The sequence below is a fragment of the Nomascus leucogenys genome, chromosome 9, assembly GCF_006542625.1.
Source record: "Nomascus leucogenys isolate Asia chromosome 9, Asia_NLE_v1, whole genome shotgun sequence".
In the NCBI taxonomy this organism is placed as follows: Eukaryota; Metazoa; Chordata; class Mammalia; order Primates; family Hylobatidae; genus Nomascus; species Nomascus leucogenys.
In genome coordinates, this window is record NC_044389.1 from 47,880,518 (window position 1) to 47,890,527 (window position 10,010).

The window sequence follows — 10,010 nt, forward strand, 5'->3', positions numbered from 1 at the left end:
CAGAGCTATAGTAACCAAAACAGCAATGTACTGACAAATACAGCAGATAAATAGACCAATGGAAGAGAATGAAGAACCCAGAAATAATTTCATACATCTATAGTGAGCTGATTTTTGACAAATGTGCTAAGAATATACAGGGGGGAAAGGATAGTCTCTTCAATAAGTGGTGCTGGGAAAATTGGACATCCATAGGTAGAAGAATGAAGCTAAATACCTATCTCCTGCCATATACAAAAATGAAATCAAAATGGATTGAGGACTTAAGTCTGAGACCAGAAACTATGAAACTACTGAAATAATAATAATAATAAAAAAAAAACCAACCAAACAAAAAAAACACTGGGCAAACTCTCCAGGATATTGGCCTGGGCAAAGATTTCTTGAGGAATACCCCACAAGCATAGGCAATCAAAGCAAAAATGGGCAAATAGGATCACATTAAGTTTAAAAGCTCTTGCACAGGAAATGAAACAACAAAGTGAAGAGACAACCCACAGAACGGGAAAAAATATTTGCAAACGACCCTTCTGACAAAGGTTTAATAACCAGAAAACACAAGGAGCTCAAACAACTTTATAGGGAAAAAACCTAATAATCTGATTTAAAAATAAGCAAAAGATCTGAATAGACATTTCACAAAAGAAGCTGTGCCAAGGGCCAACAGTATGTAAAAAAGTGCTTAGCATCCTTCATCAGAGAACTGCACATCAAAACTGCAATGAAATATCGTCTCACCCCAGTTAAAATTGCTTATATCAAAAAGACAGGCAATAAATGCTGGCAAGGATGTAGAGAAAGGGGAACCCTCATACATTGTTGGTGGGAACGTAAATTAGTGTAACCACCATGGAGAACAGTTTGGAGGTTCCTCAAAAAGCTAAAAACAGAGCTACCTTATAATCCAGCAATCCTGCTGCTAGGTATGTACCCAAAAGAAAAGAAGTAAGTATATAGAAGACGTATCTGCACTTCCATGTTTATTGCAACAGTATTCCCAATAGCCAAGATTTGGAAGCAACCTAAGTGTCCATCAGCAGATGAATGGACAAAAAGAATATTTTAACTCTATAGTCCCTTTTATTTTGTAAAACACAATATGAAGAGCTTTCTGCTAAATATATTTATATTATATAAGTGGAAAAAAGTATGCAAAGATATATACCACACTATTATTATAACATAAGGCAAGCATGGTAAGCTTCAATGACTGTGGAAACCAGGTAGGTATAAATGAAGCAGAGTGGGCATTAATAAAATCTGTGGGAGTAAGAAAGGATTATTGTTAGTGTTAGGAATCTAAGAAATGGCAGAGAATGGGGCCCAAAGCACAGAAGAGAGGATTATTTCTAGGTCAGAAGAAACAAAAGTAGGACAGGAACAGATGTAGACAGGTTACATGATAGCCTACTGGTGGCTTTCCTTTTTTTCCATTGCATTGGGGTACAAGGATAGAAGGAAGTGAAGAAGGCTTGGAGAGCGTTTCCCAGAGAATGGGCAAGTGAGACATAGTGTGATTTCTAGGGTCCATTTCAGATTGGTGAGCATAAGTTTATAGTGAAGGCATTATATACTTTTTAGATTGGCATGTGCACCAGAAACCATGTCAAAAATGAGTAAAAATTCCTGATAAAGTTCAAGTTAGGATTTTTGCCTTTCGAAGGAGAAAAAATATTAAGTCAACAATTAGGAAAATAAATCTCAAGAAATAGAAGGAGTTAGTTGCTCTTTCACGTTAGAAAAATTGTTTTCAGTCACACAAGTTTTAAATAGCTTTATGAAGATATAATTCACATGTCGTTCAGTTCAGCCACCTAAAATGTACAGTTCAGTGGTTTTTGGTATTCACAGATCTGTGCAACCATCACCATAATCAATTTTAGAACATTTTTATCTCCCTCAAGAGAAATTCTGCACCTCTTAGCCACCACCTCATCCCCTAACCTCTTCATCCCTGCTCTTGCCTGCCCCAGCCCTAGGCAAGGAAAATCTACTACTCTATCTATAGATTTGCCTAAGTTTGGACATTTCACATAAATGGCATCATCCAATTCGTGGTCCTTTGCGACTGGCTTCTTTTGCTTAGTAAAATGTTTTCAAGGTTTCCTGTAGCATGGATCGGTACCTAGATTTTGATCTGGTTTAATTTTATCACATTTACTTTTTATTTCTTTAACTTTTTTGTATTAAGCATTTAAAATTTATTGACACATATACTTACAAATATATGTTAGTGTCCATTAAATATGATTAGAGGTCGGGCACAGTGGCTCATGCCTGTAACCCCAGCACTTTGGGAGGCAGAGGCAGGCGGATCACCTGAGGTCCAGGGTTCTAGACCAGCCTGACCAACATGGAGAAACCCCGTCTCTACTAAAAATACAAAATTAGCTGGGTGTGGTGGTGCATGCCTGTAGCCCCAGCTACTTGGGGGGCTGAAGCAGGAGAATCGCTTGAACCCAGGGGGTGGAGGTTGCGATGAGCAGAGATTGTGACACTGCACTCCAGCCTGGGCAACAAGAGCAATACTCTACCTCAAAAAAAAATTATATTTTATATATATATATATATATATGAGATTACAAATATGCTATTTTCAGTAAATAAACTTTTGGATTTTTCCTTTCCTTTTTTTTGTGCCTATCTTCTTCCTGCCACATTACTTTTATCCCCTCCACAGGTGGCTAACAACCTGACTAATATTCTCTCATATTTTCTAGATAATAAAATTATACACACAAGCATGCACACACACAAAATGCCCTCCAAATCAACCAGTGAACCTTTACTTCATTACCTTAAATCCCTGCATAATACTCAATGATGTGGATATTTGATGATTTCCTGGGCCTCCTGATGAGTATTCACTCATTGTTTTTGTTTTTTAATTTAATCTGTTAATGAACAATACCACAGTTAATATCCTAGCCAGTAAGGTGTGGTCCATGTACCAGCAGCATTAGCATCACCTGGGAGCTTCTTCAATAAGCAGAATCTTAAGTTCTATCCCAGCCTACTGAACTGAATCCCCAGGAAATTCAAACTGACATTGAAGACTGAGCAGTGACCTAGTATATATGCCATTTCATATTAATGCTATCATTTCTATAGTTAGATTTCAAGGAGTAAAATTCTGGGGCAAAGGGTATATATACTTTTAATGTTAACAGATGCCTTAACAGGTTGCTTCCCCTACAGACGGCAGCACAATGGATTTCTACCAGGGGGGTATGAGAATATCCCTATCTTCATGTTCCCATTAGCACTGAGTGTTGATGTTGAGATCGTTAAGGAAATTTGCCATGGTAAGAGCATTTGGGTTTTGATTTTCCCCATGTAATTAAGCAAACTGTTCATAAGATAGTATTAGAACAGTCCCAATTTCAAATGTTGGATTTCCAAGTCAAACTATTGAATGAACGCAAAAGAAATAAATAAAGAGAATAAGGATGTAACTTCTCTAATGGAAAACTTCTCTCTTTTTTTCCAAACTTCTTGGCTCTAACACAAGGAAGGAGATACCCAGAATAGTGATCATCCTATCAGCTGGGAATTGTGCAGTGCCTTGTTCACACTTTTTGGCAACATTTTCAGATAAGTGTTTGGATGGGGGAAGGAAAATACAGTAAATGTCTACAAAAAGCCTGGGTCAATTTCAATGGACAAATAAATAAATAAATAATTAGAGAATTATAAATTAAAATAAAGTAGCACATTTTACAGATTTAAAAATATTAATAGTATTCCATAAGAGTAAAAGTGTGGAAAAACAGACTCATAAATTGTCGATGGGAGTATATAAATTCATAATATCCTTTTAGGAGATAACAGGGCAGGATACATATAAGATATTTGAGTGCACATATATTATAACTCGGCAAGATAGGAATCAATCTTATAGAAATAGTTACATAGGGTGGAGCCAAGATGGCCGAATAGGAACAGCTCCAGTCTACAGCTCCCAGCGTGAGTGACACAGAAGGTGGGTGATTTCTGCATTTCCATCTGAGGTACTGGGTCCATCTCACTAGGGAGTGCCAAACAGTGGGTGCAGGACAGTCGGTTTAGCACACCGTGGGCGAGCCTAGCCGAAGCAGGGCGAGGCATTGTCTCACTCGGGAAGCGCGAGGGGTCGGGGAGTTCCCTTTCCTAGTCAAAGAAAGGGGTGACAGATGGCACCTGGAATATCGGGTCACTCCCACCCTAATACTGTGCTTTTCCAACGGGCTTGGAAAATGGCACACCAGGAGATTGTGTCCTGCACCTGGCTCGGAGGGTCCTACACCCACGGAGTCTCACTGATTGCTAGCACAGCAGTCTGAGATCAAACTGCAAGGGAGCAGCAAGGCTGGGGGAGGGGCGCCCGCCATTGCCCAGGCTTGCTTGGTAAACAAAGCAGCCAGGAAGCTCGAACTGGGTGGAGTCCACCACATCTCAAGGATGCCTGCCTGCCTCTGTAGGCTCCACATCTGGGGGCAGGGCACAGACAAATAAAAAGTCAGCAGTAACCTCTGCAGACTTAAATGTCCCTGTCTAACAGCTTTGAAGAGAGTAGTACTTCTCCCAGCACACAGCTGGAGACCTGAGAATGGGCAGACTGCCTCCTAAAGTGGGTCCCTGACCCCCAAGCACCCTAACTGGGAGGCACCCCCCGGTAGGGACAGACTGACACCTCACTTGGCCGAGTACTCCTCTGAGACAAAACTTCCAGAGGAACGATCACAAAGCTGAATTTGCGATACACGAAAATCCGCTGTTCGGCAGCCACCGCTGCTGACACCCAGGCAAACAGGGTCTGGAGTGGACCTCTAGCAAACTCCAAAAGACCTGCAGCTGAGGGTCCTGTCTGTTAGAAGGAAAACTAACAAACAGAAAGGACATCCACACCAAAAACCCATATGTACATCATCATCATCAAAGACCAAAAGTAGAAAAAACTACAAAGATGGGGAGAAAACAGAGCAGAAAAACTGGAAACTCTAAAAAGCAGAGGGCCTCTCCTCCTCCAAAGGAACACAGTTCCTCACCAGCAACGGAACAAAGCTGGACAGAGAATGACTTTGACGAGCTGAGAGAAGAAGGCTTCAGACGATCAAACTACTCCGAGCTACAGGAGGAAATTCAAACCAATGGCAAAGAAGTTAAAAACTTTGAAAAAAAATTAGACAAATGTATAATTAAAATGACCAATGCAGAGAAGTGCTTAAAGGAGCTGATGGGGCTGAAAGCCAAGTTTCAAGAACTACGTGAAGAATACAGAAGCCTCAGTAGTTGATGCGATCAACTGGAAGAAAGGGTATCAGTGATGGAAGATGAAATGAATGAAATGAAGTGAGAAGGGAAGTTTAGAGAAAAAAGAATAAAAAGAAATGAACAAAGCCTCCAAGAAATACGGCACTATGTGAAAAGACCAAACCTACATCTGATTGGTATACCTGAAAGTGATGGGGAGAATGGAACCAAGTTGGAAAACACTCTGCAGGATATTATCCAAGAGAACTTCCCCAATCTAGCAAGGCAGGCCAACATTCAGATTCAGGAAATACAGAGAACGCCACAAAGATACTCCTCGAGAAGAGCAACTCCAAGACACCTAATTGTCAGATTCACCAAAGTTGAAAAGAAGGAAAAATTGTTAAGGGTAGCCAGAGAGAAAGGTCTGGTTACCCACAAAGGGAAGCCCATCAGACTAACAGCTGATCTCTCAGCAGAAACTCTACAAGCCAGAAGAGAGTGGGGGCCAATATTCAACATTCTTAAAGAAAAGAATTTGCAACCCAGAATTTCATATCCAGCCAAACTAAGCTTCATAAGTGAAGGAGAAATAAAATACTTTACAGACAAGCAAACGCTGAGAGATTTTGTCACCACCAGGCCTTCCCTAAAAGAGCTCCTGAAGGGAGCACTAAATATGGAAAGGAACAACCGGTACCAGCCACTGCAAAATCATGCCAAATTGTAAAGACCATTGAGGCTAGGAAGAAACTGCATCAACTAACGAGCAAAATAACCAGCTAACATCATAATGACAGGATCAAATTCACACATAACAATATTAACTTTAAATGTAAATGGACTAAATGCTCCAATTAAAAGACATAGACTGGCAAATTGGATAAAGAGACAAGACCCATCAGTGTGCTGTATTCAGGAAACTCATCTCATGTGCAGAGACACACATATGCTCAAAATAAAAGGATGGAGGAAGATCTACCAAGCAAATGGAAAACAAAAAAAGGCAGAGGTTGCAATCCTAGTCTCTGATAAAATAGACTTTAAACCAACAAAGATCAAAAGAGACAAAGAAGGCCATTACATAATGGTAAAGGGATCAATTCAACCAGAAGAGCTAACTATCCTAAGTATATATGCACCCAATACAGGAGCACCCAGATTCATAAAGCAAGTTCTTAGAGACCTACAAAGAGACTTAGACTCCCACTCAATAATAATGGGAGACTTTAACACCCCACTGTCAACATTAGACAGATCCACTAGATAGAAAGTTAACAAGGATATCCAGGAATCGAACTCAGGTCTGCACCAAGCAGACCTAATGGACTTCTACAGTACTCTCCACCGCAAATCAACAGAATATACATTCTTCTCAGCACCACACCACACCTATTCCAAAATTGACCACATAGTTGGAAGTAAAGCTCTCCTCAGCAAATGTGAAAGAACAGAAATTATAACAAACTGTCTCTCAGACCACAGTGCAATCAAACTAGAACTCAGGATTAAGAAACTCACTCAAAACCGCTCAACTACATGGAAACTGAACAACCTGCTCCTGAATGACTACTGGGTACATAACGAAATGAAGGCAGAAATAAAGATGTTCTTTGAAACCAATGAGAACAAAGACACAACATACCAGAATCTTTGGGACACATTCAAAGCAGTGTGTAGAGGGAAATTTATAGCACTAAATGCCCACAAGAGAAAGCACGAAAGATCCAAAATTGACACCCTAACATCACAATTAAAAGAACTAGAAAAGCAAGAGCAAACACATTCAAAAGCTAGCAGAAGGCAAGAAATAACTAAAATCAGAGCAGAACTGAAGGAAATAGAGATACAAAAAACCCTTCAAAAAATCAATGAATCCAGGAGCTGGTTTTTTGAAAAGATCAACAAAATTGATAGACCGCTAGCAAGACTAATAAAGAAGAAAAGAGAGAAGAATCAAATAGACGCAATAAAAAATGATAAAGGGGATATCACCACCAATCCCACAGAAATACAATCTATCATCAGATAATACTACAAACACCTCTATGCAAATAAACTAGAAAATCTAGAAGAAATGGATAAATTTCTCGACAAATGCACCCTCCCAAGACTAAACTAGGAAGAAGATGAATCTCTGAAATTGTGGCAATAATCAATAGCTTACCAACCAAAAAGAGTCCAGGACATGATGGATTCACAGCTGAATTCTACCAGAGGTACAAGGAGGAACTGGTACCATTCCTTCTGAAATTATTCCAATCAATAGAAAAAGAGGGAATCCTCCCTAACTCATTTTATGAGGCCAGCATCATCCTGATACCAAAGCCTGGCAGAGACACAACCAAAAAAGAGAATTTCAGACCAATATCCTTGATGAACATTGACGCAAAAATCCTCAATAAAATACTGGCAAACTGAATCCAGCAGCACATCAAAAAGCTTATACACCATGATCAAGTGGGCTTCCTCCCTGGGATGCAAGGCTGGTTCAACATACGCAAATCAATAAATGTAATTCAGCATATAAACAGAACTAAAGACAAAAACCACATGATTATCTCAATAGATGCAGAAAAGGCCTTTGACAAAATTCAACAACCCTTAATGCTAAAAACTCTCAATAAATTACGTATTGATGGGACGTATCTCAAAATAATAAGAGCTATCTATGACAAACCCACAGCCAATATCATACTGAATGGGCAAAAACTGGACGCATTCCCTTTGAAAACTGGCACAAGACAGGGATGCCCTCTCTCACCACTCCTATTCAACATACTGTTAGAAGATCTGGCCAGGACAATCAGGCAGGAGAAGGAAATAAAGGGTATTCAATTAGGAAAAGAGGATGTCAAATTGTCCTTGTTTGCAGATGACATGATTGTATATCTAGAAAACCCCATTGTCTCAGCCCAAAATCTCCTTAAGCTGATAAGCAACTTCAGCAAAGTCTCAGGATACAAAATCAATGTACAAAAATCACAAGCATTCTTATACACCAATAACAGACAAACAGAGAGCCAAATCATGAGTGAACTCCCATTCACAATTGCTTCAAAGACAATAAAATATGTAGGAATCCAACTTACAAAGGATGTGAAGGACCTCTTCAAGGAGAACTACAGACCACTGCTCAATGAAATTAAAGAGGATACAAACAAATGGAAGAACATTCCATGCTCATGGGTAGGAAGAATCAATATCGTGAAAATGGCCATAGTGCCCAAGGTAATTTATAGATTCAATGCCATCCCCATCAAGCTACCAATGACTTTCTTCACAGAATTGGAAAAAACTACTCTAAAGTTCATATGGAACCAAAAAAGAGTCTACATCGCCAAGTCAATCCTAAGCCAAAAGAACAAAGCTGGAGGCATCACGCTACCTGACTTCAAACTATATACAAGGCTACAGTAACCAAAACAGCATGGTACTGTGATTTGAACAAAGGTAGTCTGGTTCTAGAGACCATGCTTAGAAACTTGATTCCATCTTTCTATGTATTCACGTATCCATCTGTCTATTCATCCATCCATCCATGCATCCATCCATGCATCCATCCATCCATCCATCCATCCATCCATCCATCCATCCATCCATCTATCCATCCATCATCTATTCATTTACCTACCTACCTGTCATTTATGTATTGTCTATCATCTTCCTTCCTTCCTTCCTTCCTTCCTTCCTTCCTTCCTTCCTTCCTTCCTTCCTTCCTTGTTTTTCTTTCTCTTCTGCCACAGTAAAGTTCTCAGGCTACCATGGGGAAAATTAACCGTACAATATAATTTCTGAAAACATGCTAAGTTTCTCAGAGAGTAGCAAACATGACAAGTGATGTAATTGGTTCTGATTATTTACCAGAATGAGGGAGTTTGCCTCATTCCAGGACACTTGTGATAGGTGACAAACTGACTGTAGATCTCCAGATGGAGCTGAAAATGCAACTGAGTATGATTCCTGCCTCCGACTTGCTGCTGATCCACGGAAGCAAAGCATTTCATAACAAGAAGACAACAATCTTCTCCTTTATTTTGCTAATGAAGAAACAGGGTCCAGAGTATTTAGTGGCAGAATTGATATAAAAATCAGGTTTTCTAACCCTCAGCTCAGTGCTTTCTCCACTATATCATAATTTGGAGTTGTGTCATTTATAATATACATTTACTTCCTATAGGATGTAACCCGAAAAATGGACACACAGAGTTGACCCATTTCTGTCACTAGAGCTCCAAAATTTGTATATATTTTTCTAAAAGGAAAGAAAAAAAGGACAGTTAGTGTTGAGCGGGTGTTTTATCATCTCCCTAAAAGGTTTGGCCATTATACCCTCCTTAACAGGAATCAGAAAAAAAAAAAAAGAAAAAAATAAGGCGGTTCAATTTATTTCTTGAGAGTTGTGTTTTTGTAAATTAGCTAGTTGGTTTTTACAGGGACTCCCTCCAACTTGCCCATTTCAAAGGTCTCCAATCCTGTTAAATAAGAAAACGAGCTTGGCTGTATGGTTAGGCGATGGTTAGGTCAGACAATGGCTAGATGTGAAGCGAGATGTCTGCAGAGGACATGGGCAGCCCAATGAACCACAAGGATGGGTACAGGACATAGAGATGGGCAGGATGTCATTGTCAGCTAAGCTCATGTGCAGGTGACTGCCCCTGAACAGAAAAAAAGGTTAAGGGTCAGGAAACATGTGGACCCTGAGGAGGGCATAGAAAGTACTGAGTCTAAGCCACTTTTCCTGATTTTATTCAAGCCAAACGGAAGGCAAAGGGCTG